General features: G+C 39.6%; 66 non-coding genes and 4 pseudogenes across 66 annotated transcripts; all 70 read left to right on the top strand.

Moving 5' to 3' along the window:
• Positions 1-52: 52 nt before the first annotated feature.
• LOC136683750 (5S ribosomal RNA) lies at positions 53-171 on the top strand. Its single transcript, XR_010799289.1, has one exon. It is a non-coding gene; the product is annotated as a 5S ribosomal RNA (ribosomal RNA).
• Positions 172-379: 208 nt separating this feature from the next.
• LOC136683801 (5S ribosomal RNA) lies at positions 380-498 on the top strand (annotated as a pseudogene).
• Positions 499-722: 224 nt separating this feature from the next.
• Positions 723-841, top strand: LOC136683751 (5S ribosomal RNA). Its single transcript, XR_010799290.1, has one exon. It is a non-coding gene; the product is annotated as a 5S ribosomal RNA (ribosomal RNA).
• A 208-nt stretch (positions 842-1,049) lies between these two features.
• Positions 1,050-1,168, top strand: LOC136683752 (5S ribosomal RNA). Its single transcript, XR_010799291.1, has one exon. It is a non-coding gene; the product is annotated as a 5S ribosomal RNA (ribosomal RNA).
• A 225-nt stretch (positions 1,169-1,393) lies between these two features.
• LOC136683701 (5S ribosomal RNA) lies at positions 1,394-1,512 on the top strand. The gene has a single exon (XR_010799242.1). It is a non-coding gene; the product is annotated as a 5S ribosomal RNA (ribosomal RNA).
• Positions 1,513-1,737: 225 nt separating this feature from the next.
• On the top strand, positions 1,738-1,856 carry LOC136683753 (5S ribosomal RNA). Its single transcript, XR_010799292.1, has one exon. It is a non-coding gene; the product is annotated as a 5S ribosomal RNA (ribosomal RNA).
• A 209-nt stretch (positions 1,857-2,065) lies between these two features.
• Positions 2,066-2,184, top strand: LOC136683754 (5S ribosomal RNA). Its single transcript, XR_010799293.1, has one exon. It is a non-coding gene; the product is annotated as a 5S ribosomal RNA (ribosomal RNA).
• Positions 2,185-2,392: 208 nt separating this feature from the next.
• LOC136683755 (5S ribosomal RNA) lies at positions 2,393-2,511 on the top strand. Its single transcript, XR_010799294.1, has one exon. It is a non-coding gene; the product is annotated as a 5S ribosomal RNA (ribosomal RNA).
• Positions 2,512-2,735: 224 nt separating this feature from the next.
• Positions 2,736-2,854, top strand: LOC136683756 (5S ribosomal RNA). The gene has a single exon (XR_010799295.1). It is a non-coding gene; the product is annotated as a 5S ribosomal RNA (ribosomal RNA).
• A 224-nt stretch (positions 2,855-3,078) lies between these two features.
• LOC136683683 (5S ribosomal RNA) lies at positions 3,079-3,197 on the top strand. Its single transcript, XR_010799225.1, has one exon. It is a non-coding gene; the product is annotated as a 5S ribosomal RNA (ribosomal RNA).
• Positions 3,198-3,417: 220 nt separating this feature from the next.
• Positions 3,418-3,536, top strand: LOC136683742 (5S ribosomal RNA). The gene has a single exon (XR_010799282.1). It is a non-coding gene; the product is annotated as a 5S ribosomal RNA (ribosomal RNA).
• Positions 3,537-3,743: 207 nt separating this feature from the next.
• Positions 3,744-3,862, top strand: LOC136683798 (5S ribosomal RNA; annotated as a pseudogene).
• A 207-nt stretch (positions 3,863-4,069) lies between these two features.
• LOC136683790 (5S ribosomal RNA) lies at positions 4,070-4,188 on the top strand. The gene has a single exon (XR_010799327.1). It is a non-coding gene; the product is annotated as a 5S ribosomal RNA (ribosomal RNA).
• Positions 4,189-4,396: 208 nt separating this feature from the next.
• On the top strand, positions 4,397-4,515 carry LOC136683757 (5S ribosomal RNA). Its single transcript, XR_010799296.1, has one exon. It is a non-coding gene; the product is annotated as a 5S ribosomal RNA (ribosomal RNA).
• A 222-nt stretch (positions 4,516-4,737) lies between these two features.
• LOC136683759 (5S ribosomal RNA) lies at positions 4,738-4,856 on the top strand. The gene has a single exon (XR_010799298.1). It is a non-coding gene; the product is annotated as a 5S ribosomal RNA (ribosomal RNA).
• A 207-nt stretch (positions 4,857-5,063) lies between these two features.
• LOC136683791 (5S ribosomal RNA) lies at positions 5,064-5,182 on the top strand. The gene has a single exon (XR_010799328.1). It is a non-coding gene; the product is annotated as a 5S ribosomal RNA (ribosomal RNA).
• A 208-nt stretch (positions 5,183-5,390) lies between these two features.
• LOC136683760 (5S ribosomal RNA) lies at positions 5,391-5,509 on the top strand. Its single transcript, XR_010799299.1, has one exon. It is a non-coding gene; the product is annotated as a 5S ribosomal RNA (ribosomal RNA).
• Positions 5,510-5,734: 225 nt separating this feature from the next.
• Positions 5,735-5,853, top strand: LOC136683792 (5S ribosomal RNA). Its single transcript, XR_010799329.1, has one exon. It is a non-coding gene; the product is annotated as a 5S ribosomal RNA (ribosomal RNA).
• Positions 5,854-6,076: 223 nt separating this feature from the next.
• On the top strand, positions 6,077-6,195 carry LOC136683761 (5S ribosomal RNA). Its single transcript, XR_010799300.1, has one exon. It is a non-coding gene; the product is annotated as a 5S ribosomal RNA (ribosomal RNA).
• Positions 6,196-6,401: 206 nt separating this feature from the next.
• Positions 6,402-6,520, top strand: LOC136683713 (5S ribosomal RNA). Its single transcript, XR_010799253.1, has one exon. It is a non-coding gene; the product is annotated as a 5S ribosomal RNA (ribosomal RNA).
• A 223-nt stretch (positions 6,521-6,743) lies between these two features.
• Positions 6,744-6,862, top strand: LOC136683724 (5S ribosomal RNA). Its single transcript, XR_010799264.1, has one exon. It is a non-coding gene; the product is annotated as a 5S ribosomal RNA (ribosomal RNA).
• Positions 6,863-7,086: 224 nt separating this feature from the next.
• On the top strand, positions 7,087-7,205 carry LOC136683762 (5S ribosomal RNA). The gene has a single exon (XR_010799301.1). It is a non-coding gene; the product is annotated as a 5S ribosomal RNA (ribosomal RNA).
• Positions 7,206-7,428: 223 nt separating this feature from the next.
• On the top strand, positions 7,429-7,547 carry LOC136683763 (5S ribosomal RNA). The gene has a single exon (XR_010799302.1). It is a non-coding gene; the product is annotated as a 5S ribosomal RNA (ribosomal RNA).
• A 225-nt stretch (positions 7,548-7,772) lies between these two features.
• Positions 7,773-7,891, top strand: LOC136683735 (5S ribosomal RNA). The gene has a single exon (XR_010799275.1). It is a non-coding gene; the product is annotated as a 5S ribosomal RNA (ribosomal RNA).
• A 208-nt stretch (positions 7,892-8,099) lies between these two features.
• On the top strand, positions 8,100-8,218 carry LOC136683764 (5S ribosomal RNA). The gene has a single exon (XR_010799303.1). It is a non-coding gene; the product is annotated as a 5S ribosomal RNA (ribosomal RNA).
• Positions 8,219-8,443: 225 nt separating this feature from the next.
• Positions 8,444-8,562, top strand: LOC136683746 (5S ribosomal RNA). Its single transcript, XR_010799286.1, has one exon. It is a non-coding gene; the product is annotated as a 5S ribosomal RNA (ribosomal RNA).
• A 222-nt stretch (positions 8,563-8,784) lies between these two features.
• Positions 8,785-8,903, top strand: LOC136683758 (5S ribosomal RNA). Its single transcript, XR_010799297.1, has one exon. It is a non-coding gene; the product is annotated as a 5S ribosomal RNA (ribosomal RNA).
• Positions 8,904-9,128: 225 nt separating this feature from the next.
• Positions 9,129-9,247, top strand: LOC136683766 (5S ribosomal RNA). The gene has a single exon (XR_010799304.1). It is a non-coding gene; the product is annotated as a 5S ribosomal RNA (ribosomal RNA).
• Positions 9,248-9,455: 208 nt separating this feature from the next.
• LOC136683767 (5S ribosomal RNA) lies at positions 9,456-9,574 on the top strand. Its single transcript, XR_010799305.1, has one exon. It is a non-coding gene; the product is annotated as a 5S ribosomal RNA (ribosomal RNA).
• Positions 9,575-9,798: 224 nt separating this feature from the next.
• On the top strand, positions 9,799-9,917 carry LOC136683800 (5S ribosomal RNA). The gene has a single exon (XR_010799331.1). It is a non-coding gene; the product is annotated as a 5S ribosomal RNA (ribosomal RNA).
• Positions 9,918-10,138: 221 nt separating this feature from the next.
• Positions 10,139-10,257, top strand: LOC136683770 (5S ribosomal RNA). Its single transcript, XR_010799308.1, has one exon. It is a non-coding gene; the product is annotated as a 5S ribosomal RNA (ribosomal RNA).
• A 223-nt stretch (positions 10,258-10,480) lies between these two features.
• Positions 10,481-10,599, top strand: LOC136683782 (5S ribosomal RNA). The gene has a single exon (XR_010799319.1). It is a non-coding gene; the product is annotated as a 5S ribosomal RNA (ribosomal RNA).
• Positions 10,600-10,820: 221 nt separating this feature from the next.
• LOC136683793 (5S ribosomal RNA) lies at positions 10,821-10,939 on the top strand. The gene has a single exon (XR_010799330.1). It is a non-coding gene; the product is annotated as a 5S ribosomal RNA (ribosomal RNA).
• A 221-nt stretch (positions 10,940-11,160) lies between these two features.
• LOC136683805 (5S ribosomal RNA) lies at positions 11,161-11,279 on the top strand. The gene has a single exon (XR_010799332.1). It is a non-coding gene; the product is annotated as a 5S ribosomal RNA (ribosomal RNA).
• A 222-nt stretch (positions 11,280-11,501) lies between these two features.
• Positions 11,502-11,620, top strand: LOC136683806 (5S ribosomal RNA). The gene has a single exon (XR_010799333.1). It is a non-coding gene; the product is annotated as a 5S ribosomal RNA (ribosomal RNA).
• A 221-nt stretch (positions 11,621-11,841) lies between these two features.
• On the top strand, positions 11,842-11,960 carry LOC136683807 (5S ribosomal RNA). Its single transcript, XR_010799334.1, has one exon. It is a non-coding gene; the product is annotated as a 5S ribosomal RNA (ribosomal RNA).
• A 222-nt stretch (positions 11,961-12,182) lies between these two features.
• On the top strand, positions 12,183-12,301 carry LOC136683808 (5S ribosomal RNA). The gene has a single exon (XR_010799335.1). It is a non-coding gene; the product is annotated as a 5S ribosomal RNA (ribosomal RNA).
• A 222-nt stretch (positions 12,302-12,523) lies between these two features.
• Positions 12,524-12,642, top strand: LOC136683809 (5S ribosomal RNA). Its single transcript, XR_010799336.1, has one exon. It is a non-coding gene; the product is annotated as a 5S ribosomal RNA (ribosomal RNA).
• A 221-nt stretch (positions 12,643-12,863) lies between these two features.
• Positions 12,864-12,982, top strand: LOC136683810 (5S ribosomal RNA). The gene has a single exon (XR_010799337.1). It is a non-coding gene; the product is annotated as a 5S ribosomal RNA (ribosomal RNA).
• Positions 12,983-13,204: 222 nt separating this feature from the next.
• On the top strand, positions 13,205-13,323 carry LOC136683811 (5S ribosomal RNA). Its single transcript, XR_010799338.1, has one exon. It is a non-coding gene; the product is annotated as a 5S ribosomal RNA (ribosomal RNA).
• A 222-nt stretch (positions 13,324-13,545) lies between these two features.
• On the top strand, positions 13,546-13,664 carry LOC136683812 (5S ribosomal RNA). The gene has a single exon (XR_010799339.1). It is a non-coding gene; the product is annotated as a 5S ribosomal RNA (ribosomal RNA).
• A 224-nt stretch (positions 13,665-13,888) lies between these two features.
• Positions 13,889-14,007, top strand: LOC136683741 (5S ribosomal RNA). The gene has a single exon (XR_010799281.1). It is a non-coding gene; the product is annotated as a 5S ribosomal RNA (ribosomal RNA).
• Positions 14,008-14,229: 222 nt separating this feature from the next.
• On the top strand, positions 14,230-14,348 carry LOC136683743 (5S ribosomal RNA). Its single transcript, XR_010799283.1, has one exon. It is a non-coding gene; the product is annotated as a 5S ribosomal RNA (ribosomal RNA).
• A 205-nt stretch (positions 14,349-14,553) lies between these two features.
• Positions 14,554-14,672, top strand: LOC136683813 (5S ribosomal RNA). Its single transcript, XR_010799340.1, has one exon. It is a non-coding gene; the product is annotated as a 5S ribosomal RNA (ribosomal RNA).
• Positions 14,673-14,902: 230 nt separating this feature from the next.
• Positions 14,903-15,021, top strand: LOC136683744 (5S ribosomal RNA). The gene has a single exon (XR_010799284.1). It is a non-coding gene; the product is annotated as a 5S ribosomal RNA (ribosomal RNA).
• A 205-nt stretch (positions 15,022-15,226) lies between these two features.
• Positions 15,227-15,345, top strand: LOC136683768 (5S ribosomal RNA). The gene has a single exon (XR_010799306.1). It is a non-coding gene; the product is annotated as a 5S ribosomal RNA (ribosomal RNA).
• Positions 15,346-15,572: 227 nt separating this feature from the next.
• LOC136683769 (5S ribosomal RNA) lies at positions 15,573-15,691 on the top strand. Its single transcript, XR_010799307.1, has one exon. It is a non-coding gene; the product is annotated as a 5S ribosomal RNA (ribosomal RNA).
• Positions 15,692-15,915: 224 nt separating this feature from the next.
• Positions 15,916-16,034, top strand: LOC136683771 (5S ribosomal RNA). The gene has a single exon (XR_010799309.1). It is a non-coding gene; the product is annotated as a 5S ribosomal RNA (ribosomal RNA).
• A 224-nt stretch (positions 16,035-16,258) lies between these two features.
• On the top strand, positions 16,259-16,377 carry LOC136683815 (5S ribosomal RNA). The gene has a single exon (XR_010799342.1). It is a non-coding gene; the product is annotated as a 5S ribosomal RNA (ribosomal RNA).
• A 222-nt stretch (positions 16,378-16,599) lies between these two features.
• LOC136683745 (5S ribosomal RNA) lies at positions 16,600-16,718 on the top strand. Its single transcript, XR_010799285.1, has one exon. It is a non-coding gene; the product is annotated as a 5S ribosomal RNA (ribosomal RNA).
• A 208-nt stretch (positions 16,719-16,926) lies between these two features.
• Positions 16,927-17,045, top strand: LOC136683772 (5S ribosomal RNA). Its single transcript, XR_010799310.1, has one exon. It is a non-coding gene; the product is annotated as a 5S ribosomal RNA (ribosomal RNA).
• Positions 17,046-17,269: 224 nt separating this feature from the next.
• LOC136683826 (5S ribosomal RNA) lies at positions 17,270-17,388 on the top strand. The gene has a single exon (XR_010799353.1). It is a non-coding gene; the product is annotated as a 5S ribosomal RNA (ribosomal RNA).
• A 222-nt stretch (positions 17,389-17,610) lies between these two features.
• Positions 17,611-17,729, top strand: LOC136683795 (5S ribosomal RNA; annotated as a pseudogene).
• Positions 17,730-17,935: 206 nt separating this feature from the next.
• LOC136683747 (5S ribosomal RNA) lies at positions 17,936-18,054 on the top strand. The gene has a single exon (XR_010799287.1). It is a non-coding gene; the product is annotated as a 5S ribosomal RNA (ribosomal RNA).
• Positions 18,055-18,262: 208 nt separating this feature from the next.
• LOC136683773 (5S ribosomal RNA) lies at positions 18,263-18,381 on the top strand. Its single transcript, XR_010799311.1, has one exon. It is a non-coding gene; the product is annotated as a 5S ribosomal RNA (ribosomal RNA).
• Positions 18,382-18,604: 223 nt separating this feature from the next.
• LOC136683838 (5S ribosomal RNA) lies at positions 18,605-18,723 on the top strand. The gene has a single exon (XR_010799364.1). It is a non-coding gene; the product is annotated as a 5S ribosomal RNA (ribosomal RNA).
• A 206-nt stretch (positions 18,724-18,929) lies between these two features.
• LOC136683814 (5S ribosomal RNA) lies at positions 18,930-19,048 on the top strand. The gene has a single exon (XR_010799341.1). It is a non-coding gene; the product is annotated as a 5S ribosomal RNA (ribosomal RNA).
• A 206-nt stretch (positions 19,049-19,254) lies between these two features.
• Positions 19,255-19,373, top strand: LOC136683816 (5S ribosomal RNA). The gene has a single exon (XR_010799343.1). It is a non-coding gene; the product is annotated as a 5S ribosomal RNA (ribosomal RNA).
• Positions 19,374-19,592: 219 nt separating this feature from the next.
• LOC136683817 (5S ribosomal RNA) lies at positions 19,593-19,711 on the top strand. Its single transcript, XR_010799344.1, has one exon. It is a non-coding gene; the product is annotated as a 5S ribosomal RNA (ribosomal RNA).
• Positions 19,712-19,933: 222 nt separating this feature from the next.
• LOC136683776 (5S ribosomal RNA) lies at positions 19,934-20,052 on the top strand. Its single transcript, XR_010799314.1, has one exon. It is a non-coding gene; the product is annotated as a 5S ribosomal RNA (ribosomal RNA).
• Positions 20,053-20,261: 209 nt separating this feature from the next.
• On the top strand, positions 20,262-20,380 carry LOC136683796 (5S ribosomal RNA; annotated as a pseudogene).
• Positions 20,381-20,586: 206 nt separating this feature from the next.
• On the top strand, positions 20,587-20,705 carry LOC136683748 (5S ribosomal RNA). Its single transcript, XR_010799288.1, has one exon. It is a non-coding gene; the product is annotated as a 5S ribosomal RNA (ribosomal RNA).
• Positions 20,706-20,913: 208 nt separating this feature from the next.
• Positions 20,914-21,032, top strand: LOC136683774 (5S ribosomal RNA). The gene has a single exon (XR_010799312.1). It is a non-coding gene; the product is annotated as a 5S ribosomal RNA (ribosomal RNA).
• A 222-nt stretch (positions 21,033-21,254) lies between these two features.
• On the top strand, positions 21,255-21,373 carry LOC136683690 (5S ribosomal RNA). Its single transcript, XR_010799231.1, has one exon. It is a non-coding gene; the product is annotated as a 5S ribosomal RNA (ribosomal RNA).
• Positions 21,374-21,579: 206 nt separating this feature from the next.
• On the top strand, positions 21,580-21,698 carry LOC136683818 (5S ribosomal RNA). Its single transcript, XR_010799345.1, has one exon. It is a non-coding gene; the product is annotated as a 5S ribosomal RNA (ribosomal RNA).
• A 206-nt stretch (positions 21,699-21,904) lies between these two features.
• Positions 21,905-22,023, top strand: LOC136683775 (5S ribosomal RNA). Its single transcript, XR_010799313.1, has one exon. It is a non-coding gene; the product is annotated as a 5S ribosomal RNA (ribosomal RNA).
• Positions 22,024-22,245: 222 nt separating this feature from the next.
• On the top strand, positions 22,246-22,364 carry LOC136683819 (5S ribosomal RNA). The gene has a single exon (XR_010799346.1). It is a non-coding gene; the product is annotated as a 5S ribosomal RNA (ribosomal RNA).
• Positions 22,365-22,584: 220 nt separating this feature from the next.
• Positions 22,585-22,703, top strand: LOC136683820 (5S ribosomal RNA). Its single transcript, XR_010799347.1, has one exon. It is a non-coding gene; the product is annotated as a 5S ribosomal RNA (ribosomal RNA).
• Positions 22,704-22,925: 222 nt separating this feature from the next.
• Positions 22,926-23,044, top strand: LOC136683777 (5S ribosomal RNA). Its single transcript, XR_010799315.1, has one exon. It is a non-coding gene; the product is annotated as a 5S ribosomal RNA (ribosomal RNA).
• A 209-nt stretch (positions 23,045-23,253) lies between these two features.
• Positions 23,254-23,372, top strand: LOC136683821 (5S ribosomal RNA). Its single transcript, XR_010799348.1, has one exon. It is a non-coding gene; the product is annotated as a 5S ribosomal RNA (ribosomal RNA).
• Positions 23,373-23,473: the final 101 nt, after the last annotated feature.

The raw sequence follows: 23,473 nt of genomic DNA on the forward strand, positions 1-23,473 counted from the left end.
TATTACTCTTAGAAGAGTATATAGAAATAGTCTTCTACAGCCAGCAGTGATCGCTTACGGCCATACCACTCCTTGAAAGCCCGATCTCGTCTGATCTCGGAAGCGAAGAAGAGTTGGGCCTAGTTAGTACTTGGATGGGAGACTGCCTGGGAATACTAGGTGCTGTAAGCTTTTTAGCTTAAGTTTCTATTATAAAGACAGTAACCACAGTCATTTAAACACAAGAGAAGAAAAAAACAACAAAAAAAAAAAAAACGAACTGGAAAGCCAATCATTTTCATTTGAGGTGTCAGGTGGTCTACCGTTTACAGGCAGCTCTAAAACAAGTATTACTCTTAGAAGAGTATATAGAAATAGTCTTCTACAGCCAGCAGTGATCGCTTACGGCCATACCACTCCTTGAAAGCCCGATCTCGTCTGATCTCGGAAGCGAAGAAGAGTTGGGCCTAGTTAGTACTTGGATGGGAGACTGCCTGGGAATACTAGGTGCTGAAAGCTTTTTAGCTTAAGTTTCTATTATAAAGACAGTAACCACAGTCATTTAAACACAAGAGAAGAAGAAAACTTAAAAAAAAAACAACAACAAAAAAAAAAAAAACGAACTGGAAAGCCAATCATTTTCATTTGAGGTGTCAGGTGGTCTACCGTTTACAGGCAGCTCTAAAGCAAGTATTACTCTTAGAAGAGTATATAGAAATAGTCTTCTACAGCCAGCAGTGATCGCTTACGGCCATACCACTCCTTGAAAGCCCGATCTCGTCTGATCTCGGAAGCGAAGAAGAGTTGGGCCTAGTTAGTACTTGGATGGGAGACTGCCTGGGAATACTAGGTGCTGTAAGCTTTTTAGCTTAAGTTTCTATTATAAAGACAGTAACCACAGTCATTTAAACACAAGAGAAGAAAAAAACAACAAAAAAAAAAAAAACGAACTGGAAAGCCAATCATTTTCATTTGAGGTGTCAGGTGGTCTACCGTTTACAGGCAGCTCTAAAACAAGTATTACTCTTAGAAGAGTATATAGAAATAGTCTTCTACAGCCAGCAGTGATCGCTTACGGCCATACCACTCCTTGAAAGCCCGATCTCGTCTGATCTCGGAAGCGAAGAAGAGTTGGGCCTAGTTAGTACTTGGATGGGAGACTGCCTGGGAATACTAGGTGCTGTAAGCTTTTTAGCTTAAGTTTCTATTATAAAGACAGTAACCACAGTCATTTAAACACAGGAGAAGAAGAAAACTTAAAAAAAAAACAACAACAAAAAAAAAAAAAAACGAACTGGAAAGCCAATCATTTTCATTTGAGGTGTCAGGTGGTCTACCGTTTACAGGCAGCTCTAAAACAAGTATTACTCTTAGAAGAGTATATAGAAATAGTCTTCTACAGCCAGCAGTGATCGCTTACGGCCATACCACTCCTTGAAAGCCCGATCCCGTCTGATCTCGGAAGCGAAGAAGAGTTGGGCCTAGTTAGTACTTGGATGGGAGACTGCCTGGGAATACTAGGTGCTGTAAGCTTTTTAGCTTAAGTTTCTATTATAAAGACAGTAACCACAGTCATTTAAACACAAGAGAAGAAGATAACTTAAAAAAAAACAAACAACAAAAAAAAAAAAAAACGAACTGGAAAGCCAATCATTTTCATTTGAGGTGTCAGGTGGTCTACCGTTTACAGGCAGCTCTAAAACAAGTATTACTCTTAGAAGAGTATATAGAAATAGTCTTCTACAGCCAGCAGTGATCGCTTACGGCCATACCACTCCTTGAAAGCCCGATCTCGTCTGATCTCGGAAGCGAAGAAGAGTTGGGCCTAGTTAGTACTTGGATGGGAGACTGCCTGGGAATACTAGGTGCTGTAAGCTTTTTAGCTTAAGTTTCTATTATAAAGACAGTAACCACAGTCATTTAAACACAAGAGAAGAAAAAAACAACAAAAAAAAAAAAAAACGAACTGGAAAGCCAATCATTTTCATTTGAGGTGTCAGGTGGTCTACCGTTTACAGGCAGCTCTAAAACAAGTATTACTCTTAGAAGAGTATATAGAAATAGTCTTCTACAGCCAGCAGTGATCGCTTACGGCCATACCACTCCTTGAAAGCCCGATCTCGTCTGATCTCGGAAGCGAAGAAGAGTTGGGCCTAGTTAGTACTTGGATGGGAGACTGCCTGGGAATACTAGGTGCTGTAAGCTTTTTAGCTTAAGTTTCTATTATAAAGACAGTAACCACAGTCATTTAAACACAAGAGAAGAAAAAAACAACAAAAAAAAAAAAAACGAACTGGAAAGCCAATCATTTTCATTTGAGGTGTCAGGTGGTCTACCGTTTACAGGCAGCTCTAAAACAAGTATTACTCTTAGAAGAGTATATAGAAATAGTCTTCTACAGCCAGCAGTGATCGCTTACGGCCATACCACTCCTTGAAAGCCCGATCTCGTCTGATCTCGGAAGCGAAGAAGAGTTGGGCCTAGTTAGTACTTGGATGGGAGACTGCCTGGGAATACTAGGTGCTGTAAGCTTTTTAGCTTAAGTTTCTATTATAAAGACAGTAACCACAGTCATTTAAACACAAGAGAAGAAGAAAACTTAAAAAAAAAACAACAACAAAAAAAAAAAAAACGAACTGGAAAGCCAATCATTTTCATTTGAGGTGTCAGGTGGTCTACCGTTTACAGGCAGCTCTAAAGCAAGTATTACTCTTAGAAGAGTATATAGAAATAGTCTTCTACAGCCAGCAGTGATCGCTTACGGCCATACCACTCCTTGAAAGCCCGATCTCGTCTGATCTCGGAAGCGAAGAAGAGTTGGGCCTAGTTAGTACTTGGATGGGAGACTGCCTGGGAATACTAGGTGCTGTAAGCTTTTTAGCTTAAGTTTCTATTATAAAGACAGTAACCACAGTCATTTAAACACAAGAGAAGAAGAAAACTTAAAAAAAAAACAACAACAAAAATAAAAAAAACGAACTGGAAAGCCAATCATTTTCATTTGAGGTGTCAGGTGGTCTACCGTTTACAGGCAGCTCTAAAACAAGTATTACTCTTAGAAGAGTATATAGAAATAGTCTTCTACAGCCAGCAGTGATCGCTTACGGCCATACCACTCCTTGAAAGCCCGATCCCGTCTGATCTCGGAAGCGAAGAAGAGTTGGGCCTAGTTAGTACTTGGATAGGAGACTGCCTGGGAATACTAGGTGCTGTAAGCTTTTTAGCTTAAGCTTCTATTATAAAGACAGTAACCACAGTCATTTAAACACAAGAGAAGAAGAAAACTTAAAAAAAAAACAACTAAAAAAAAAAAACGAACTGGAAAGCCAATCATTTTCATTTGAGGTGTCAGGTGGTCTACCGTTTACAGGCAGCTCTAAAACAAGTATTACTCTTAGAAGAGTATATAGAAATAGTCTTCTACAGCCAGCAGTGATCGCTTATGGCCATACCACTCCTTGAAAGCCCGATCCCGTCTGATCTCGGAAGCGAAGAAGAGTTGGGCCTAGTTAGTACTTGGATGGGAGACTGCCTGGGAATACTAGGTGCTGTAAGCTTTTTAGCTTAAGTTTCTATTATAAAGACAGTAACCACAGTCATTTAAACACAAGAGAAGAAAAAAACAACAAAAAAAAAAAAACGAACTGGAAAGCCAATCATTTTCATTTGAGGTGTCAGGTGGTCTACCGTTTACAGGCAGCTCTAAAACAAGTATTACTCTTAGAAGAGTATATAGAAATAGTCTTCTACAGCCAGCAGTGATCGCTTACGGCCATACCACTCCTTGAAAGCCCGATCTTGTCTGATCTCGGAAGCGAAGAAGAGTTGGGCCTAGTTAGTACTTGGATGGGAGACTGCCTGGGAATACTAGGTGCTGTAAGCTTTTTAGCTTAAGCTTCTATTATAAAGACAGTAACCACAGTCATTTAAACACAAGAGAAGAAAAAAACAACAAAAAAAAAAAAACGAACTGGAAAGCCAATCATTTTCATTTGAGGTGTCAGGTGGTCTACCGTTTACAGGCAGCTCTAAAACAAGTATTACTCTTAGAAGAGTATATAGAAATAGTCTTCTACAGCCAGCAGTGATCGCTTACGGCCATACCACTCCTTGAAAGCCCGATCTCGTCTGATCTCGGAAGCGAAAAAGAGTTGGGCCTAGTTAGTACTTGGATGGGAGACTGCCTGGGAATACTAGGTGCTGTAAGCTTTTTAGCTTAAGTTTCTATTATAAAGACAGTAACCACAGTCATTTAAACACAAGAGAAGAAAAAAACAACAAAAAAAAAAAAAACGAACTGGAAAGCCAATCATTTTCATTTGAGGTGTCAGGTGGTCTACCGTTTACAGGCAGCTCTAAAACAAGTATTACTCTTAGAAGAGTATATAGAAATAGTCTTCTACAGCCAGCAGTGATCGCTTACGGCCATACCACTCCTTGAAAGCCCGATCTCGTCTGATCTCGGAAGCGAAGAAGAGTTGGGCCTAGTTAGTACTTGGATGGGAGACTGCCTGGGAATACTAGGTGCTGTAAGCTTTTTAGCTTAAGTTTCTATTATAAAGACAGTAACCACAGTCATTTAAACACAAGAGAAGAAGAAAACTTAAAAAAAAAAAACAACAAAAAAAAAAAAACGAACTGGAAAGCCAATCATTTTCATTTGAGGTGTCAGGTGGTCTACCGTTTACAGGCAGCTCTAAAACAAGTATTACTCTTAGAAGAGTATATAGAAATAGTCTTCTACAGCCAGCAGTGATCGCTTACGGCCATACCACTCCTTGAAAGCCCGATCTCGTCTGATCTCGGAAGCGAAGAAGAGTTGGGCCTAGTTAGTACTTGGATGGGAGACTGCCTGGGAATACTAGGTGCTGTAAGCTTTTTAGCTTAAGCTTCTATTATAAAGACAGTAACCACAGTCATTTAAACACAAGAGAAGAAAAAAACAACAAAAAAAAAAAAACGAACTGGAAAGCCAATCATTTTCATTTGAGGTGTCAGGTGGTCTACCGTTTACAGGCAGCTCTAAAACAAGTATTACTCTTAGAAGAGTATATAGAAATAGTCTTCTACAGCCAGCAGTGATCGCTTACGGCCATACCACTCCTTGAAAGCCCGATCTCGTCTGATCTCGGAAGCGAAAAAGAGTTGGGCCTAGTTAGTACTTGGATGGGAGACTGCCTGGGAATACTAGGTGCTGTAAGCTTTTTAGCTTAAGTTTCTATTATAAAGACAGTAACCACAGTCATTTAAACACAAGAGAAGAAAAAAACAACAAAAAAAAAAAAAACGAACTGGAAAGCCAATCATTTTCATTTGAGGTGTCAGGTGGTCTACCGTTTACAGGCAGCTCTAAAACAAGTATTACTCTTAGAAGAGTATATAGAAATAGTCTTCTACAGCCAGCAGTGATCGCTTACGGCCATACCACTCCTTGAAAGCCCGATCTCGTCTGATCTCGGAAGCGAAGAAGAGTTGGGCCTAGTTAGTACTTGGATGGGAGACTGCCTGGGAATACTAGGTGCTGTAAGCTTTTTAGCTTAAGTTTCTATTATAAAGACAGTAACCACAGTCATTTAAACACAAGAGAAGAAGAAAACTTAAAAAAAAAACAACAACAAAAAAAAAAAAAAACGAACTGGAAAGCCAATCATTTTCATTTGAGGTGTCAGGTGGTCTACCGTTTACAGGCAGCTCTAAAACAAGTATTACTCTTAGAAGAGTATATAGAAATAGTCTTCTACAGCCAGCAGTGATCGCTTACGACCATACCACTCCTTGAAAGCCCGATCCCGTCTGATCTCGGAAGCGAAGAAGAGTTGGGCCTAGTTAGTACTTGGATGGGAGACTGCCTGGGAATACTAGGTGCTGTAAGCTTTTTAGCTTAAGTTTCTATTATAAAGACAGTAACCACAGTCATTTAAACACAAGAGAAGAAGATAACTTAAAAAAAACAAACAACAAAAAAAAAAAAAACGAACTGGAAAGCCAATCATTTTCATTTGAGGTGTCAGGTGGTCTACCGTTTACAGGCAGCTCTAAAACAAGTATTACTCTTAGAAGAGTATATAGAAATAGTCTTCTACAGCCAGCAGTGATCGCTTACGGCCATACCACTCCTTGAAAGCCCGATCTCGTCTGATCTCGGAAGCGAAGAAGAGTTGGGCCTAGTTAGTACTTGGATGGGAGACTGCCTGGGAATACTAGGTGCTGTAAGCTTTTTAGCTTAAGTTTCTATTATAAAGACAGTAACCACAGTCATTTAAACACAAGAGAAGAAAAAAACAACAAAAAAAAAAAACGAACTGGAAAGCCAATCATTTTCATTTGAGGTGTCAGGTGGTCTACCGTTTACAGGCAGCTCTAAAACAAGTATTACTCTTAGAAGAGTATATAGAAATAGTCTTCTACAGCCAGCAGTGATAGCTTACGGCCATACCACTCCTTGAAAGCCCGATCCCGTCTGATCTCGGAAGCGAAGAAGAGTTGGGCCTAGTTAGTACTTGGATGGGAGACTGCCTGGGAATACTAGGTGCTGTAAGCTTTTTAGCTTAAGTTTCTATTATAAAGACAGTAACCACAGTCATTTAAACACAAGAGAAGAAGAAAACTTAAAAAAAAACAACAACAAAAAAAAAAAAAACGAACTGGAAAGCCAATCATTTTCATTTGAGGTGTCAGGTGGTCTACCGTTTACAGGCAGCTCTAAAACAAGTATTACTCTTAGAAGAGTATATAGAAATAGTCTTCTACAGCCAGCAGTGATCGCTTACGGCCATACCACTCCTTGAAAGCCCGATCCCGTCTGATCTCGGAAGCGAAGAAGAGTTGGGCCTAGTTAGTACTTGGATGGGAGACTGCCTGGGAATACTAGGTGCTGTAAGCTTTTTAGCTTAAGTTTCTATTATAAAGACAGTAACCACAGTCATTTAAACACAAGAGAAGAAGATAACTTAAAAAAAACAAACAACAAAAAAAAAAAAAAACGAACTGGAAAGCCAATCATTTTCATTTGAGGTGTCAGGTGGTCTACCATTTACAGGCAGCTCTAAAACAAGTATTACTCTTAGAAGAGTATATAGAAATAGTCTTCTACAGCCAGCAGTGATCGCTTACGGCCATACCACTCCTTGAAAGCCCGATCTCGTCTGATCTCGGAAGCGAAGAAGAGTTGGGCCTAGTTAGTACTTGGATGGGAGACTGCCTGGGAATACTAGGTGCTGTAAGCTTTTTAGCTTAAGTTTCTATTATAAAGACAGTAACCACAGTCATTTAAACACAAGAGAAGAAGAAAACTTAAAAAAAACAAAAAAAAAAAAAAAAAAAAACGAACTGGAAAGCCAATCATTTTCATTTGAGGTGTCAGGTGGTCTACCGTTTACAGGCAGCTCTAAAACAAGTATTACTCTTAGAAGAGTATATAGAAATAGTCTTCTACAGCCAGCAGTGATCGCTTACGGCCATACCACTCCTTGAAAGCCCGATCTCGTCTGATCTCGGAAGCGAAGAAGAGTTGGGCCTAGTTAGTACTTGGATGGGAGACTGCCTGGGAATACTAGGTGCTGTAAGCTTTTTAGCTTAAGTTTCTATTATAAAGACAGTAACCACAGTCATTTAAACACAGGAGAAGAAGAAAACTTAAAAAAAAAACAACAACAAAAAAAAAAAAAAACGAACTGGAAAGCCAATCATTTTCATTTGAGGTGTCAGGTGGTCTACCGTTTACAGGCAGCTCTAAAACAAGTATTACTCTTAGAAGAGTATATAGAAATAGTCTTCTACAGCCAGCAGTGATCGCTTACGGCCATACCACTCCTTGAAAGCCCGATCCCGTCTGATCTCGGAAGCGAAGAAGAGTTGGGCCTAGTTAGTACTTGGATGGGAGACTGCCTGGGAATACTAGGTGCTGTAAGCTTTTTAGCTTAAGTTTCTATTATAAAGACAGTAACCACAGTCATTTAAACACAAGAGAAGAAAAAAACAACAAAAAAAAAAAAAACGAACTGGAAAGCCAATCATTTTCATTTGAGGTGTCAGGTGGTCTACCGTTTACAGGCAGCTCTAAAACAAGTATTACTCTTAGAAGAGTATATAGAAATAGTCTTCTACAGCCAGCAGTGATCGCTTACGGCCATACCACTCCTTGAAAGCCCGATCTCGTCTGATCTCGGAAGCGAAGAAGAGTTGGGCCTAGTTAGTACTTGGATGGGAGACTGCCTGGGAATACTAGGTGCTGTAAGCTTTTTAGCTTAAGTTTCTATTATAAAGACAGTAACCACAGTCATTTAAACACAGGAGAAGAAGAAAACTTAAAAAAAAAACAACAACAAAAAAAAAAAAAAACGAACTGGAAAGCCAATCATTTTCATTTGAGGTGTCAGGTGGTCTACCGTTTACAGGCAGCTCTAAAACAAGTATTACTCTTAGAAGAGTATATAGAAATAGTCTTCTACAGCCAGCAGTGATCGCTTACGGCCATACCACTCCTTGAAAGCCCGATCCCGTCTGATCTCGGAAGCGAAGAAGAGTTGGGCCTAGTTAGTACTTGGATGGGAGACTGCCTGGGAATACTAGGTGCTGTAAGCTTTTTAGCTTAAGTTTCTATTATAAAGACAGTAACCACAGTCATTTAAACACAAGAGAAGAAGAAAACTTAAAAAAAAACAACAAAAAAAAAAAAAAAACGAACTGGAAAGCCAATCATTTTCATTTGAGGTGTCAGGTGGTCTACCGTTTACAGGCAGCTCTAAAACAAGTATTACTCTTAGAAGAGTATATAGAAATAGTTTTCTACAGCCAGCAGTGATCGCTTACGGCCATACCACTCCTTGAAAGCCCGATCCCGTCTGATCTCGGAAGCGAAGAAGAGTTGGGCCTAGTTAGTACTTGGATGGGAGACTGCCTGGGAATACTAGGTGCTGTAAGCTTTTTAGCTTAAGTTTCTATTATAAAGACAGTAACCACAGTCATTTAAACACAAGAGAAGAAGATAACTTAAAAAAAAACAAACAACAAAAAAAAAAAAAAACGAACTGGAAAGCCAATCATTTTCATTTGAGGTGTCAGGTGGTCTACCGTTTACAGGCAGCTCTAAAACAAGTATTACTCTTAGAAGAGTATATAGAAATAGTCTTCTACAGCCAGCAGTGATCGCTTACGGCCATACCACTCCTTGAAAGCCCGATCTCGTCTGATCTCGGAAGCGAAGAAGAGTTGGGCCTAGTTAGTACTTGGATGGGAGACTGCCTGGGAATACTAGGTGCTGTAAGCTTTTTAGCTTAAGTTTCTATTATAAAGACAGTAACCACAGTCATTTAAACACAAGAGAAGAAAAAAACAACAAAAAAAAAAAAAACGAACTGGAAAGCCAATCATTTTCATTTGAGGTGTCAGGTGGTCTACCGTTTACAGGCAGCTCTAAAACAAGTATTACTCTTAGAAGAGTATATAGAAATAGTCTTCTACAGCCAGCAGTGATCGCTTACGGCCATACCACTCCTTGAAAGCCCGATCTCGTCTGATCTCGGAAGCGAAGAAGAGTTGGGCCTAGTTAGTACTTGGATGGGAGACTGCCTGGGAATACTAGGTGCTGTAAGCTTTTTAGCTTAAGTTTCTATTATAAAGACAGTAACCACAGTCATTTAAACACAAGAGAAGAAGAAAACTTAAAAAAAAAACAACAACAAAAATAAAAAAAACGAACTGGAAAGCCAATCATTTTCATTTGAGGTGTCAGGTGGTCTACCGTTTACAGGCAGCTCTAAAACAAGTATTACTCTTAGAAGAGTATATAGAAATAGTCTTCTACAGCCAGCAGTGATCGCTTACGGCCATACCACTCCTTGAAAGCCCGATCCCGTCTGATCTCGGAAGCGAAGAAGAGTTGGGCCTAGTTAGTACTTGGATAGGAGACTGCCTGGGAATACTAGGTGCTGTAAGCTTTTTAGCTTAAGCTTCTATTATAAAGACAGTAACCACAGTCATTTAAACACAAGAGAAGAAGAAAACTTAAAAAAAAAAACAACTAAAAAAAAAAAACGAACTGGAAAGCCAATCATTTTCATTTGAGGTGTCAGGTGGTCTACCGTTTACAGGCAGCTCTAAAACAAGTATTACTCTTAGAAGAGTATATAGAAATAGTCTTCTACAGCCAGCAGTGATCGCTTACGGCCATACCACTCCTTGAAAGCCCGATCCCGTCTGATCTCGGAAGCGAAGAAGAGTTGGGCCTAGTTAGTACTTGGATGGGAGACTGCCTGGGAATACTAGGTGCTGTAAGCTTTTTAGCTTAAGTTTCTATTATAAAGACAGTAACCACAGTCATTTAAACACAAGAGAAGAAGAAAACTTAAAAAAAAACAACAACAAAAAAAAAAAAAACGAACTGGAAAGCCAATCATTTTCATTTGAGGTGTCAGGTGGTCTACCGTTTACAGGCAGCTCTAAAACAAGTATTACTCTTAGAAGAGTATATAGAAATAGTCTTCTACAGCCAGCAGTGATCGCTTACGGCCATACCACTCCTTGAAAGCCCGATCCCGTCTGATCTCGGAAGCGAAGAAGAGTTGGGCCTAGTTAGTACTTGGATGGGAGACTGCCTGGGAATACTAGGTGCTGTAAGCTTTTTAGCTTAAGTTTCTATTATAAAGACAGTAACCACAGTCATTTAAACACAAGAGAAGAAGAAAACTTAAAAAAAAAAAAACAAAAAAAAAAAAAACGAACTGGAAAGCCAATCATTTTCATTTGAGGTGTCAGGTGGTCTACCGTTTACAGGCAGCTCTAAAACAAGTATTACTCTTAGAAGAGTATATAGAAATAGTCTTCTACAGCCAGCAGTGATCGCTTACGGCCATACCACTCCTTGAAAGCCCGATCCCGTCTGATCTCGGAAGCGAAGAAGAGTTGGGCCTAGTTAGTACTTGGATGGGAGACTGCCTGGGAATACTAGGTGCTGTAAGCTTTTTAGCTTAAGTTTCTATTATAAAGACAGTAACCACAGTCATTTAAACACAAGAGAAGAAGAAAACTTAAAAAAAAAAAACAACAAAAAAAAAAAACGAACTGGAAAGCCAATCATTTTCATTTGAGGTGTCAGGTGGTCTACCGTTTACAGGCAGCTCTAAAACAAGTATTACTCTTAGAAGAGTATATAGAAATAGTCTTCTACAGCCAGCAGTGATCGCTTACGGCCATACCACTCCTTGAAAGCCCGATCCCGTCTGATCTCGGAAGCGAAGAAGAGTTGGGCCTAGTTAGTACTTGGATGGGAGACTGCCTGGGAATACTAGGTGCTGTAAGCTTTTTAGCTTAAGTTTCTATTATAAAGACAGTAACCACAGTCATTTAAACACAAGAGAAGAAGAAAACTTAAAAAAAAACAACAACAAAAAAAAAAAAACGAACTGGAAAGCCAATCATTTTCATTTGAGGTGTCAGGTGGTCTACCGTTTACAGGCAGCTCTAAAACAAGTATTACTCTTAGAAGAGTATATAGAAATAGTCTTCTACAGCCAGCAGTGATCGCTTACGGCCATACCACTCCTTGAAAGCCCGATCCCGTCTGATCTCGGAAGCGAAGAAGAGTTGGGCCTAGTTAGTACTTGGATGGGAGACTGCCTGGGAATACTAGGTGCTGTAAGCTTTTTAGCTTAAGTTTCTATTATAAAGACAGTAACCACAGTCATTTAAACACAAGAGAAGAAGAAAACTTAAAAAAAAAAAACAACAAAAAAAAAAAACGAACTGGAAAGCCAATCATTTTCATTTGAGGTGTCAGGTGGTCTACCGTTTACAGGCAGCTCTAAAACAAGTATTACTCTTAGAAGAGTATATAGAAATAGTCTTCTACAGCCAGCAGTGATCGCTTACGGCCATACCACTCCTTGAAAGCCCGATCCCGTCTGATCTCGGAAGCGAAGAAGAGTTGGGCCTAGTTAGTACTTGGATGGGAGACTGCCTGGGAATACTAGGTGCTGTAAGCTTTTTAGCTTAAGTTTCTATTATAAAGACAGTAACCACAGTCATTTAAACACAAGAGAAGAAGAAAACTTAAAAAAAAACAACAACAAAAAAAAAAAAACGAACTGGAAAGCCAATCATTTTCATTTGAGGTGTCAGGTGGTCTACCGTTTACAGGCAGCTCTAAAACAAGTATTACTCTTAGAAGAGTATATAGAAATAGTCTTCTACAGCCAGCAGTGATCGCTTACGGCCATACCACTCCTTGAAAGCCCGATCCCGTCTGATCTCGGAAGCGAAGAAGAGTTGGGCCTAGTTAGTACTTGGATGGGAGACTGCCTGGGAATACTAGGTGCTGTAAGCTTTTTAGCTTAAGTTTCTATTATAAAGACAGTAACCACAGTCATTTAAACACAAGAGAAGAAGAAAACTTAAAAAAAAACAACAACAAAAAAAAAAAAACGAACTGGAAAGCCAGTCATTTTCATTTGAGGTGTCAGGTGGTCTACCGTTTACAGGCAGCTCTAAAACAAGTATTACTCTTAGAAGAGTATATAGAAATAGTCTTCTACAGCCAGCAGTGATCGCTTACGGCCATACCACTCCTTGAAAGCCCGATCCCGTCTGATCTCGGAAGCGAAGAAGAGTTGGGCCTAGTTAGTACTTGGATGGGAGACTGCCTGGGAATACTAGGTGCTGTAAGCTTTTTAGCTTAAGTTTCTATTATAAAGACAGTAACCACAGTCATTTAAACACAAGAGAAGAAGAAAACTTAAAAAAAAAAAACAACAAAAAAAAAAAACGAACTGGAAAGCCAATCATTTTCATTTGAGGTGTCAGGTGGTCTACCGTTTACAGGCAGCTCTAAAACAAGTATTACTCTTAGAAGAGTATATAGAAATAGTCTTCTACAGCCAGCAGTGATCGCTTACGGCCATACCACTCCTTGAAAGCCCGATCCCGTCTGATCTCGGAAGCGAAGAAGAGTTGGGCCTAGTTAGTACTTGGATGGGAGACTGCCTGGGAATACTAGGTGCTGTAAGCTTTTTAGCTTAAGTTTCTATTATAAAGACAGTAACCACAGTCATTTAAACACAAGAGAAGAAGAAAACTTAAAAAAAAACAACAACAAAAAAAAAAAAACGAACTGGAAAGCCAATCATTTTCATTTGAGGTGTCAGGTGGTCTACCGTTTACAGGCAGCTCTAAAACAAGTATTACTCTTAGAAGAGTATATAGAAATAGTCTTCTACAGCCAGCAGTGATCGCTTACGGCCATACCACTCCTTGAAAGCCCGATCCCGTCTGATCTCGGAAGCGAAGAAGAGTTGGGCCTAGTTAGTACTTGGATGGGAGACTGCCTGGGAATACTAGGTGCTGTAAGCTTTTTAGCTTAAGTTTCTATTATAAAGACAGTAACCACAGTCATTTAAACACAAGAGAAGAAGAAAACTTAAAAAAAAACAACAACAAAAAAAAAAAAACGAACTGGAAAGCCAATCATTTTCATTTGAGGTGTCAGGTGGTCTACCGTTTACAGGCAGCTCTAAAACAAGTATTACTCTTAGAAGAGTATATAGAAATAGTCTTCTACAGCCAGCAGTGATCGCTTACGGCCATACCACTCCTTGAAAGCCCGATCCCGTCTGATCTCGGAAGCGAAGAAGAGTTGGGCCTAGTTAGTACTTGGATGGGAGACTGCCTGGGAATACTAGGTGCTGTAAGCTTTTTAGCTTAAGTTTCTATTATAAAGACAGTAACCACAGTCATTTAAACACAAGAGAAGAAGAAAACTTAAAAAAAACAAAAAAAAAAAAAAAAAAAAAACGAACTGGAAAGCCAATCATTTTCATTTGAGGTGTAAGGTGGTCTACCGTTTACAGGCAGCTCTAAAACAAGTATTACTCTTAGAAGAGTATATAGAAATAGTCTTCTACAGCCAGCAGTGATCGCTTATGGCCATACCACTCCTTGAAAGCCCGATCCCGTCTGATCTCGGAAGCGAAGAAGAGTTGGGCCTAGTTAGTACTTGGATAGGAGACTGCCTGGGAATACTAGGTGCTGTAAGCTTTTTAGCTTAAGCTTCTATTATAAAGACAGTAACCACAGTCATTTAAACACAAGAGAAGAAGAAAACTTAAAAAAAAAAAACAACTAAAAAAAAAAAACGAACTGGAAAGCCAATCATTTTCATTTGAGGTGTAAGGTGGTCCACCGTTTACAGGCAGCTCTAAAACAAGTATTACTCTTAGAAGAGTATATAGAAATAGTCTTCTACAGCCAGCAGTGATCGCTTATGGCCATACCACTCCTTGAAAGCCCGATCCCGTCTGATCTCGGAAGCGAAGAAGAGTTGGGCCTAGTTAGTACTTGGATGGGAGACTGCCTGGGAATACTAGGTGCTGTAAGCTTTTTAGCTTAAGTTTCTATTATAAAGACAGTAACCACAGTCATTTAAACACAAGAGAAGAAAAAAACAACAAAAAAAAAAACGAACTGGAAAGCCAATCATTTTCATTTGAGGTGTCAGGTGGTCTACCGTTTACAGGCAGCTCTAAAACAAGTATTACTCTTAGAAGAGTATATAGAAATAGTCTTCTACAGCCAGCAGTGATCGCTTACGGCCATACCACTCCTTGAAAGCCCGATCCCGTCTGATCTCGGAAGCGAAGAAGAGTTGGGCCTAGTTAGTACTTGGATGGGAGACTGCCTGGGAATACTAGGTGCTGTAAGCTTTTTAGCTTAAGTTTCTATTATAAAGACAGTAACCACAGTCATTTAAACACAAGAGAAGAAGATAACTTAAAAAAAAACAAACAACAACAAAAAAAAAAAAAAAAACGAACTGGAAAGCCAATCATTTTCATTTGAGGTGTAAGGTGGTCCACCGTTTACAGGCAGCTCTAAAACAAGTATTACTCTTAGAAGAGTATATAGAAATAGTCTTCTACAGCCAGCAGTGATCGCTTATGGCCATACCACTCCTTGAAAGCCCGATCCCGTCTGATCTCGGAAGCGAAGAAGAGTTGGGCCTAGTTAGTACTTGGATGGGAGACTGCCTGGGAATACTAGGTGCTGTAAGCTTTTTAGCTTAAGTTTCTATTATAAAGACAGTAACCACAGTCATTTAAACACAAGAGAAGAAAAAAACAACAAAAAAAAAAACGAACTGGAAAGCCAATCATTTTCATTTGAGGTGTCAGGTGGTCTACCGTTTACAGGCAGCTCTAAAACAAGTATTACTCTTAGAAGAGTATATAGAAATAGTCTTCTACAGCCAGCAGTGATCGCTTACGGCCATACCACTCCTTGAAAGCCCGATCTCGTCTGATCTCGGAAGCGAAGAAGAGTTGGGCCTAGTTAGTACTTGGATGGGAGACTGCCTGGGAATACTAGGTGCTGTAAGCTTTTTAGCTTAAGTTTCTATTATAAAGACAGTAACCACAGTCATTTAAACACAAGAGAAGAAGATAACTTAAAAAAAAACAAACAACAAAAAAAAAAAAAAAAACGAACTGGAAAGCCAATCATTTTCATTTGAGGTGTCAGGTGGTCTACCGTTTACAGGCAGCTCTTAAACAAGTATTACTCTTAGAAGAGTATATAGAAATAGTCTTCTACAGCCAGCAGTGATCGCTTACGGCCATACCACTCCTTGAAAGCCCGATCTCGTCTGATCTCGGAAGCGAAGAAGAGTTGGGCCTAGTTAGTACTTGGATGGGAGACTGCCTGGGAATACTAGGTGCTGTAAGCTTTTTAGCTTAAGTTTCTATTATAAAGACAGTAACCACAGTCATTTAAACACAAGAGAAGAAGAAAACTTAAAAAAAAAACAACAACAAAAAAAAAAAAAACGAACTGGAAAGCCAATCATTTTCATTTGAGGTGTCAGGTGGTCTACCGTTTACAGGCAGCTCTAAAACAAGTATTACTCTTAGAAGAGTATATAGAAATAGTCTTCTACAGCCAGCAGTGATCGCTTACGGCCATACCACTCCTTGAAAGCCCGATCTCGTCTGATCTCGGAAGCGAAGAAGAGTTGGGCCTAGTTAGTACTTGGATGGGAGACTGCCTGGGAATACTAGGTGCTGTAAGCTTTTTAGCTTAAGTTTCTATTATAAAGACAGTAACCACAGTCATTTAAACACAAGAGAAGAAGAAAACTTAAAAAAAAAACAACAACAAAAATAAAAAAAACGAACTGGAAAGCCAATCATTTTCATTTGAGGTGTCAGGTGGTCTACCGTTTACAGGCAGCTCTAAAACAAGTATTACTCTTAGAAGAGTATATAGAAATAGTCTTCTACAGCCAGCAGTGATCGCTTACGGCCATACCACTCCTTGAAAGCCCGATCCCGTCTGATCTCGGAAGCGAAGAAGAGTTGGGCCTAGTTAGTACTTGGATAGGAGACTGCCTGGGAATACTAGGTGCTGTAAGCTTTTTAGCTTAAGCTTCTATTATAAAGACAGTAACCACAGTCATTTAAACACAAGAGAAGAAGAAAACTTAAAAAAAAAAAACAACTAAAAAAAAAAAACGAACTGGAAAGCCAATCATTTTCATTTGAGGTGTCAGGTGGTCTACCGTTTACAGGCAGCTCTAAAACAAGTATTACTCTTAGAAGAGTATATAGAAATAGTCTTCTACAGCCAGCAGTGATCGCTTATGGCCATACCACTCCTTGAAAGCCCGATCCCGTCTGATCTCGGAAGCGAAGAAGAGTTGGGCCTAGTTAGTACTTGGATGGGAGACTGCCTGGGAATACTAGGTGCTGTAAGCTTTTTAGCTTAAGTTTCTATTATAAAGACAGTAACCACAGTCATTTAAACACAAGAGAAGAAAAAAACAACAAAAAAAAAAAAAACGAACTGGAAAGCCAATCATTTTCATTTAAGGTGTCAGGTGGTCTACCGTTTACAGGCAGCTCTAAAACAAGTATTACTCTTAGAAGAGTATATAGAAATAGTCTTCTACAGCCAGCAGTGATCGCTTACGGCCATACCACTCCTTGAAAGCCCGATCTCGTCTGATCTCGGAAGCGAAGAAGAGTTGGGCCTAGTTAGTACTTGGATGGGAGACTGCCTGGGAATACTAGGTGCTGTAAGCTTTTTAGCTTAAGTTTCTATTATAAAGACAGTAACCACAGTCATTTAAACACAAGAGAAGAAGAAAACTTAAAAAAAAAAAAACAACAAAAAAAAAAAAAACGAACTGGAAAGCCAATCATTTTCATTTGAGGTGTCAGGTGGTCTACCGTTTACAGGCAGCTCTAAAACAAGTATTACTCTTAGAAGAGTATATAGAAATAGTCTTCTACAGCCAGCAGTGATCGCTTACGGCCATACCACTCCTTGAAAGCCCGATCCCGTCTGATCTCGGAAGCGAAGAAGAGTTGGGCCTAGTTAGTACTTGGATAGGAGACTGCCTGGGAATACTAGGTGCTGTAAGCTTTTTAGCTTAAGCTTCTATTATAAAGACAGTAACCACAGTCATTTAAACACAAGAGAAGAAGAAAACTTAAAAAAAAAAAACAACTAAAAAAAAAAAACGAACTGGAAAGCCAATCATTTTCATTTGAGGTGTCAGGTGGTCTACCGTTTACAGGCAGCTCTAAAACAAGTATTACTCTTAGAAGAGTATATAGAAATAGTCTTCTACAGCCAGCAGTGATCGCTTATGGCCATACCACTCCTTGAAAGCCCGATCCTGTCTGATCTCGGAAGCGAAGAAGAGTTGGGCCTAGTTAGTACTTGGATGGGAGACTGCCTGGGAATACTAGGTGCTGTAAGCTTTTTAGCTTAAGTTTCTATTATAAAGACAGTAACCACAGTCATTTAAACACAAGAGAAGAAAAAAACAACAAAAAAAAAAAACGAACTGGAAAGCCAATCATTTTCATTTGAGGTGTCAGGTGGTCTACCGTTTACAGGCAGCTCTAAAACAAGTATTACTCTTAGAAGAGTATATAGAAATAGTCTTCTACAGCCAGCAGTGATCGCTTATGGCCATACCACTCCTTGAAAGCCCGATCCCGTCTGATCTCGGAAGCGAAGAAGAGTTGGGCCTAGTTAGTACTTGGATGGGAGACTGCCTGGGAATACTAGGTGCTGTAAGCTTTTTAGCTTAAGTTTCTATTATAAAGACAGTAACCACAGTCATTTAAACACAAGAGAAGAAAAAAACAACAAAAAAAAAAAAAACGAACTGGAAAGCCAATCATTTTCATTTGAGGTGTCAGGTGGTCTACCGTTTACAGGCAGCTCTAAAACAAGTATTACTCTTAGAAGAGTATATAGAAATAGTCTTCTACAGCCAGCAGTGATTGCTTACGGCCATACCACTCCTTGAAAGCCCGATCTCGTCTGATCTCGGAAGCGAAGAAGAGTTGGGCCTAGTTAGTACTTGGATGGGAGACTGCCTGGGAATACTAGGTGCTGTAAGCTTTTTAGCTTAAGTTTCTATTATAAAGACAGTAACCACAGTCATTTAAACACAAGAGAAGAAGAAAACTTAAAAAAACAACAACAAAAAAAAAAAAAAAACGATCTGGAAAGCCAATCATTTTCATTTGAGGTGTCAGGTGGTCTACCGTTTACAGGCAGCTCTAAAACAAGTATTACTCTTAGAAGAGTATATAGAAATAGTCTTCTACAGCCAGCAGTGATCGCTTACGGCCATACCACTCCTTGAAAGCCCGATCCCGTCTGATCTCGGAAGCGAAGAAGAGTTGGGCCTAGTTAGTACTTGGATAGGAGACTGCCTGGGAATACTAGGTGCTGTAAGCTTTTTAGCTTAAGTTTCTATTATAAAGACAGTAACCACAGTCATTTAAACACAAGAGAAGAAAAAAACAACAAAAAAAAAAAACGAACTGGAAAGCCAATCATTTTCATTTGAGGTGTCAGGTGGTCTACCGTTTACAGGCAGCTCTAAAACAAGTACTACTCTTAGAAGAGTATATAGAAATAGTCTTCTACAGCCAGCGGTGATCGCTTACGGCCATACCACTCCTTGAAAGCCCGATCCCGTCTGATCTCGGAAGCGAAGAAGAGTTGGGCCTAGTTAGTACTTGGATGGGAGACTGCCTGGGAATACTAGGTGCTGTAAGCTTTTTAGCTTAAGTTTCTATTATAAAGACAGTAACCACAGTCATTTAAACACAAGAGAAGAAAAAAACAACAAAAAAAAAAAACGAACTGGAAAGCCAATCATTTTCATTTGAGGTGTCAGGTGGTCTACCGTTTACAGGCAGCTCTAAAACAAGTATTACTCTTAGAAGAGTATATAGAAATAGTCTTCTACAGCCAGCAGTGATCGCTTACGGCCATACCACTCCTTGAAAGCCCGATCCCGTCTGATCTCGGAAGCGAAGAAGAGTTGGGCCTAGTTAGTACTTGGATGGGAGACTGCCTGGGAATACTAGGTGCTGTAAGCTTTTTAGCTTAAGTTTCTATTATAAAGACAGTAACCACAGTCATTTAAACACAAGAGAAGAAGAAAACTTAAAAAAAAAAACAACAAAAAAAAAAACGAACTGGAAAGCCAATCATTTTCATTTGAGGTGTCAGGTGGTCTACCGTTTACAGGCAGCTCTAAAACAAGTATTACTCTTAGAAGAGTATATAGAAATAGTCTTCTACAGCCAGCAGTGATCGCTTACGGCCATACCACTCCTTGAAAGCCCGATCCCGTCTGATCTCGGAAGCGAAGAAGAGTTGGGCCTAGTTAGTACTTGGATGGGAGACTGCCTGGGAATACTAGGTGCTGTAAGCTTTTTAGCTTAAGTTTCTATTATAAAGACAGTAACCACAGTCATTTAAACACAAGAGAAGAAGAAAACTTAAAAAAAAACAACGACAAAAAAAAAAAAACGAACTGGAAAGCCAATCATTTTCATTTGAGGTGTCAGGTGGTCTACCGTTTACAGGCAGCTCTAAAACAAGTATTACTCTTAGAAGAGTATATAGAAATAGTCTTCTACAGCCAGCAGTGATCGCTTACGGCCATACCACTCCTTGAAAGCCTGATCCCGTCTGATCTCGGAAGCGAAGAAGAGTTGGGCCTAGTTAGTACTTGGATGGGAGACTGCCTGGGAATACTAGGTGCTGTAAGCTTTTTAGCTTAAGTTTCTATTATAAAGACAGTAACCACAGTCATTTAAACACAAGAGAAGAAGAAAACTTAAAAAAAAAAAAAAAACGAACTGGAAAGCCAATCATTTTCATTTGAGGTGTCAGGTGGTCTACCGTTTACAGGCAGCTCTAAAACAAGTATTACTCTTAGAAGAGTATATAGAAATAGTCTTCTACAGCCAGCAGTGATCGCTTATGGCCATACCACTCCTTGAAAGCCCGATCCTGTCTGATCTCGGAAGCGAAGAAGAGTTGGGCCTAGTTAGTACTTGGATGGGAGACTGCCTGGGAATACTAGGTGCTGTAAGCTTTTTAGCTTAAGTTTCTATTATAAAGACAGTAACCACAGTCATTTAAACACAAGAGAAGAAAAAAACAACAAAAAAAAAAAACGAACTGGAAAGCCAATCATTTTCATTTGAGGTGTCAGGTGGTCTACCGTTTACAGGCAGCTCTAAAACAAGTATTACTCTTAGAAGAGTATATAGAAATAGTCTTCTACAGCCAGCAGTGATCGCTTATGGCCATACCACTCCTTGAAAGCCCGATCCCGTCTGATCTCGGAAGCGAAGAAGAGTTGGGCCTAGTTAGTACTTGGATGGGAGACTGCCTGGGAATACTAGGTGCTGTAAGCTTTTTAGCTTAAGTTTCTATTATAAAGACAGTAACCACAGTCATTTAAACACAAGAGAAGAAAAAAACAACAAAAAAAAAAAAAACGAACTGGAAAGCCAATCATTTTCATTTGAGGTGTCAGGTGGTCTACCGTTTACAGGCAGCTCTAAAACAAGTATTACTCTTAGAAGAGTATATAGAAATAGTCTTCTACAGCCAGCAGTGATTGCTTACGGCCATACCACTCCTTGAAAGCCCGATCTCGTCTGATCTCGGAAGCGAAGAAGAGTTGGGCCTAGTTAGTACTTGGATGGGAGACTGCCTGGGAATACTAGGTGCTGTAAGCTTTTTAGCTTAAGTTTCTATTATAAAGACAGTAACCACAGTCATTTAAACACAAGAGAAGAAGAAAACTTAAAAAAACAACAACAAAAAAAAAAAAAAACGATCTGGAAAGCCAATCATTTTCATTTGAGGTGTCAGGTGGTCTACCGTTTACAGGCAGCTCTAAAACAAGTATTACTCTTAGAAGAGTATATAGAAATAGTCTTCTACAGCCAGCAGTGATCGCTTACGGCCATACCACTCCTTGAAAGCCCGATCCCGTCTGATCTCGGAAGCGAAGAAGAGTTGGGCCTAGTTAGTACTTGGATAGGAGACTGCCTGGGAATACTAGGTGCTGTAAGCTTTTTAGCTTAAGTTTCTATTATAAAGACAGTAACCACAGTCATTTAAACACAAGAGAAGAAAAAAACAACAAAAAAAAAAAACGAACTGGAAAGCCAATCATTTTCATTTGAGGTGTCAGGTGGTCTACCGTTTACAGGCAGCTCTAAAACAAGTACTACTCTTAGAAGAGTATATAGAAATAGTCTTCTACAGCCAGCGGTGATCGCTTACGGCCATACCACTCCTTGAAAGCCCGATCCCGTCTGATCTCGGAAGCGAAGAAGAGTTGGGCCTAGTTAGTACTTGGATGGGAGACTGCCTGGGAATACTAGGTGCTGTAAGCTTTTTAGCTTAAGTTTCTATTATAAAGACAGTAACCACAGTCATTTAAACACAAGAGAAGAAAAAAACAACAAAAAAAAAAAACGAACTGGAAAGCCAATCATTTTCATTTGAGGTGTCAGGTGGTCTACCGTTTACAGGCAGCTCTAAAACAAGTATTACTCTTAGAAGAGTATATAGAAATAGTCTTCTACAGCCAGCAGTGATCGCTTACGGCCATACCACTCCTTGAAAGCCCGATCTCGTCTGATCTCGGAAGCGAAGAAGAGTTGGGCCTAGTTAGTACTTGGATGGGAGACTGCCTGGGAATACTAGGTGCTGTAAGCTTTTTAGCTTAAGTTTCTATTATAAAGACAGTAACCACAGTCATTTAAACACAAGAGAAGAAGAAAACTTAAAAAAAAACAACAACAAAAAAAAAAAAACGAACTGGAAAGCCAATCATTTTCATTTGAGGTGTCAGGTGGTCTACCGTTTACAGGCAGCTCTAAAACAAGTATTACTCTTAGAAGAGTATATAGAAATAGTCTTCTACAGCCAGCAGTGATCGCTTACGGCCATACCACTCCTTGAAAGCCCGATCCCGTCTGATCTCGGAAGCGAAGAAGAGTTGGGCCTAGTTAGTACTTGGATGGGAGACTGCCTGGGAATACTAGGTGCTGTAAGCTTTTTAGCTTAAGTTTCTATTATAAAGACAGTAACCACAGTCATTTAAACACAAGAGAAGAAGAAAACTTAAAAAAAAAAAACAACAAAAAAAAAAACGAACTGGAAAGCCAATCATTTTCATTTGAGGTGTCAGGTGGTCTACCGTTTACAGGCAGCTCTAAAACAAGTATTACTCTTAGAAGAGTATATAGAAATAGTCTTCTACAGCCAGCAGTGATCGCTTACGGCCATACCACTCCTTGAAAGCCCGATCCCGTCTGATCTCGGAAGCGAAGAAGAGTTGGGCCTAGTTAGTACTTGGATGGGAGACTGCCTGGGAATACTAGGTGCTGTAAGCTTTTTAGCTTAAGTTTCTATTATAAAGACAGTAACCACAGTCATTTAAACACAAGAGAAGAAGAAAACTTAAAAAAAAACAACGACAAAAAAAAAAAAACGAACTGGAAAGCCAATCATTTTCATTTGAGGTGTCAGGTGGTCTACCGTTTACAGGCAGCTCTAAAACAAGTATTACTCTTAGAAGAGTATATAGAAATAGTCTTCTACAGCCAGCAGTGATCGCTTACGGCCATACCACTCCTTGAAAGCCTGATCCCGTCTGATCTCGGAAGCGAAGAAGAGTTGGGCCTAGTTAGTACTTGGATGGGAGACTGCCTGGGAATACTAGGTGCTGTAAGCTTTTTAGCTTAAGTTTCTATTATAAAGACAGTAACCACAGTCATTTAAACACAAGAGAAGAAGAAAACTTAAAAAAAAAAAAAAAACGAACTGGAAAGCCAATCATTTTCATTTGAGGTGTCAGGTGGTCTACCGTTTACAGGCAGCTCTAAAACAAGTATTACTCTTAGAAGAGTATATAGAAATAGTCTTCTACAGCCAGCAGTGATCGCTTACGGCCATACCACTCCTTGAAAGCCCGATCCCGTCTGATCTCGGAAGCGAAGAAGAGTTGGGCCTAGTTAGTACTTGGATGGGAGACTGCCTGGGAATACTAGGTGCTGTAAGCTTTTTAGCTTAAGTTTCTATTATAAAGACAGTAACCACAGTCATTTAAACACAAGAGAAGAAGAAAACTTAAAAAAAAAAAACAACAAAAAAAAAAAACGAA

This window comes from Hoplias malabaricus, unplaced genomic scaffold (genome assembly GCF_029633855.1).
Source record: "Hoplias malabaricus isolate fHopMal1 unplaced genomic scaffold, fHopMal1.hap1 scaffold_255, whole genome shotgun sequence".
Lineage (NCBI taxonomy): Eukaryota > Metazoa > Chordata > Actinopteri > Characiformes > Erythrinidae > Hoplias > Hoplias malabaricus.